This window comes from Sinocyclocheilus grahami, unplaced genomic scaffold, assembly GCF_001515645.1.
Source record: "Sinocyclocheilus grahami isolate Dianchi unplaced genomic scaffold, SAMN03320097.WGS_v1.1 scaffold135.1, whole genome shotgun sequence".
NCBI lineage: Eukaryota > Metazoa > Chordata > Actinopteri > Cypriniformes > Cyprinidae > Sinocyclocheilus > Sinocyclocheilus grahami.
Window position 1 is genome coordinate 1,288,471 of NW_015505314.1, and position 4,172 is coordinate 1,292,642.

Genomic DNA, 4,172 nt, shown 5'->3' on the forward strand with positions numbered 1-4,172 from the left:
GTATTATTATTATTATATGTAGCCTATATTTTCGGTGCATCCCTACTTACATCCCCTCCTTGTTTACAAATCCGAAGTAAGTCCATATACATCCGATTTAAACGCGGACGGGGCTTTCCTGATAAATTTCCACAATGCCGCCCTCTTTATTTTACTAACGTACTGCATGCTGAAGGTGACCCAGCTGACCTCACCTGAAAAAAGCTCAACTCCACCATCTTAGTGGATTGTAAAGAAATTGATTTTTTTATTCTACCAAATAGTATAATAAAAGATCGATACTTGGCGTCCGTGTATCGATACAGTAATGCCGCGGGAAAAAAACGCGTTACTATGCTGTATCGTTTTTTTCCCCTACTCCTAGTTAATATCCCTTTCTCCCAGACATCACTGCAAAGTTTGCGCGACCTGGGAGTAGGAATAGGGCGAGAGAGAGATGGAATGAAAGGAGGGGGGGGGGGAGAGAGAGAGAGAGAGAGAGAGAGGGAGAGAGAGAGAGAGAGAGAGAGAGAGAGCGTGCTCACTTCTGTTGTGTGATCTTTGATGTTCACTCACTTAGCACATGCATCATTTGGACTAAAACGAAACCGTAAAAATAAGACCATTTATAGGGGCATTCAGTATAAACATCATTTATTTTCAACCTTACAGAAAGGCATACACGACTTTCTGGCAAAAGTGAATCTAGCGGCCTGTGTGAAATGCGCTAGACTGTACTACGGTCCTCTCATTCTGCACCAGTACAAATACCTGCACGCGTTGCACGTGTTTTTGCTTGCTTGAGTGTTTCTGCATTATATGAGTGGCTTTGGAATATAAATCGCAGCACGTTTCAGATGAAAAAAACAACGCAACTTATATTTCTGAAAATATCACAGTTAGGAGATTTATAACAATTGATTCCCAGCATTATTACAGCAAAGCGTGTGATTACAGTACTAAGCCGCTGCAATGGAGCAGCTCTAATGCTATTAAATTAAAGATGATGTTAAGTAACTAAAACTTGTCAAATACATTTTACTGGGCATAATTAAGTGTGAAAATAACCGAAGGATATACAGTCAAACCAAAAATTATACAGAGACCAGATATCATTTTTGATATTTTTTTTACTAGTGGGTGCAGGACACTATAGTTCATTTATGTAAGTGAGGATAGCAAAATAAAGTAAACTGGTGACAAATTATACCCAAAAATGAAAAAACTGAAGTTGAGGTTTTCATGAACCTGGATGACAGCATGCCCAGGAGACTACAGGCGGTCATTAAGGCTAAGGGCTGCCCGACTAAGTATTAATAGTTGTGTAAATATTGAATAAATTTTGGTTTGACTGTATCTACTTGATAAATGAAGTTAACCAACTAACATTATACATACTCGTTTTGTTTCTGTACCCAATATTTAAAACATTTACAAATGCAATAAAAATATCGGTATCGGTACTCTGTATAGGCAAGTACAAATTAAAAGTATAGGTATCGGGCGAGTACTGGAAAAAGTGGTATCGGTGCACCCCTAATATATATATATAAACATATATACAGTGCCATGTATCGTGAGATTTTGTGTGAAAACCTCCTTCCATCAGCAGGGGCATTGAAGATGAAATGTGGCTGGGTCTTTCAGCATGACAATGATCCCAAACACACCGCCCGGGCAACGACGGAGTGGCTTCGTAAGAAGCATTTCAAGGTCCTGGAGTGGCCTAGCCAGTCTCCAGATCTCAACCCCATAGAAAATCTTTGGAGGGAGTTGAAAATCCGTGTTGCCCAGCGACAGCCCCAAAACATTACTGCTCTAGAGGAGATCTGCATGGAGGAATGGGCCAAAATACCAGCAACAGTGTGTGAAAACCTTGTGAAGACTTACAGAAAACGTTTGACCTCTGTCATTGCCAACAAAGGGTATATAACAAAGTATTGAGATGAAATTTTGTTATTGACCAAATACTTATTTTCCACCATAATTTGCAAATAAATTCTTTAAAAATCCTACAATGTGATTTTCTGGATTTTTTTTTCTCATTTTGTCTCTCATAGTTGAGGTATATCTATGATGAAAATTACAGGCCTCTCTCATCTTTTTAAGTGGGAGAACTTGCACAATTGGTGGCTGACTAAATATTTTTTTTCCCCACTGTATATATATGCTGAGTACTTCACTATTTACCACAAGGTGAGTCTCTGTTTAGAGAGTGTTATGCTGATGATGTATTGCATGTACTCACTCATACTGGGATGCTGGGAGTTGGTAGGAGTGTGTGGTCCAGGTGAGGTTCTTCTCAACAGCTGTTCTCCTCAAGGCACTCATGACCTGTACACATCCAACAAATACCTCTTTAATCACACAAAAGCCACTGTGAATGCTCATGTAAAAACGGCAAGCAATTGGTGTAGAAACCTCTTGAATTGATACTAAGAAAAGCAACAGAAAATCCAGAAGAAAATCCACAGCACTCCAGCCATATGTGGTGAAGCAGTGTTATCTCCCAAAGAGAGCAAAGATAACATTCCTTCATCCAATTCAGACGTGATCCAGGAATTGTAAGCAGAATGTTGAAGCAGATAATCCATAAAAAAAGTCCCATCACTGAACAAGCTTCAGTTTTCATACAAGTCTATAAGTCAATGTTATTATCATCGTGCCATTTTTTTTTTTGATCTGGCATAAGAATGTTAAATATCAAATGTATAATGATATTTTTTTTGTTACAGCAAATATGGTTAGAAGTATTTACAGACTTGTTGCACTGTGGTGTTGGTAGCCATTTCAAGAACATATTGTACCTAAAATATTTCTGTTTCAAAGTATACAGGTGTCAAACACACCCAAATTATATTTCGAAGCAAAAATATTTGGGCACTTAAGACTTAAATACTTAAAAATGTATGAATGATATTGCCATCATCATGTGCAAACAAGAGCTTTTCTCAAAACGAACTATGACCAAAATCTTAAACCATGGCAGTGATATACATCACCAAATAGTCTAATTATGCAAAATTGTTATAAATTGAACAAAACAGTTTTCCTCTTCCCTCCTTAAAACTGCAAAACAAAACTATACTACATGTACTTGTTTGCTAGTTTTTTTTTTCATGGTTATGATTTAATGCTTTGGCTACTCTAATGGTGAAACCATACTTTTTATTTCTTTATTTATTTAGTCATTTAGCAGAGACTTTTATCCAAAGCGACTTACAAATGAGGACAACAGAAGCAATCAATTGTAGTAGTAAAACAACTAAAAACAGATCCAAAACTAAAAGCTAAAACTTTATAAATACTACTTATACACATTTTGAAAATAAAGAAATTAAATCAAATGCATACAACAAAATTTCAAAACTTAACATTTAAATGAAAACAAAAAATAAAGCTAAAAACAATTCAAAATATTAAAGAACACAAGGTATAAGAGTATAATAATGATTCTAACATAACACTAAGCCAAACACCAAAAAAAACAACTACATATGAGTATGTACAACCATACACACATTAGGGGTGTGCGATATTGACCAAAAATTATATCTCGATATTTTCTGGGATTTTATCGATAACGTATGTATTTTGTTTAATGCAAGACATGAATGCATTTAACCTGCAATTACAAATGCATAAATAATGTTTTGATATATTAAACATAAAACGTTGAATACTGATATTTGAAATAATTTAAAACATGAAAAAAAGAAGAAAAAAAAAAGGCTAAAAAACAACAACCTACTCACACATAGTAAGAAATGGTTATAAAAACTGAAAAAGAAGTGAAACAAGTAGTAGGAAAGAGGAGAAATAAAAAGCGATACTTATTATACTTGATTTATTAAATAAAAAAAAGAAACTAAATATTTAAGACTAAATTTGGATTAACTTGATTAAAAAGCTTTTCAAGGGTACTTACATGATACATGTATATCCAACTTGACCAGCATTTAGTACACTCACATAACTATCTATCACATAATTAAAGATATATACAGTACACCACATAGCAAAAATAATTTGCTAATATGAATTATTATTACTTGCTGTTGTGATACATTTTATTTTGTTTTATTTTGGAGCTATTCTTGATGATTCTCATCACTGTGATACATGTGATTCTATTTATAATAATAATATAAATAAAAAGAAGTACAAATGATGCTACCAAAATATAAATATAA

At 34.5% G+C, this 4,172-nt stretch overlaps 1 long non-coding RNA gene across 1 annotated transcript in view; it reads right to left on the bottom strand.

The window, feature by feature from the left end:
• Positions 1–4,172, bottom strand: part of LOC107590976 (uncharacterized) — a 51,432-nt gene that overhangs the window by 39,250 nt on the left and 8,010 nt on the right. Inside the window, exon 2 of the long non-coding RNA XR_001609843.1 lies at positions 2,228–2,313. This is a non-coding gene — a long non-coding RNA (uncharacterized lncRNA). The remainder of the gene's footprint in view (positions 1–2,227; positions 2,314–4,172) is intronic.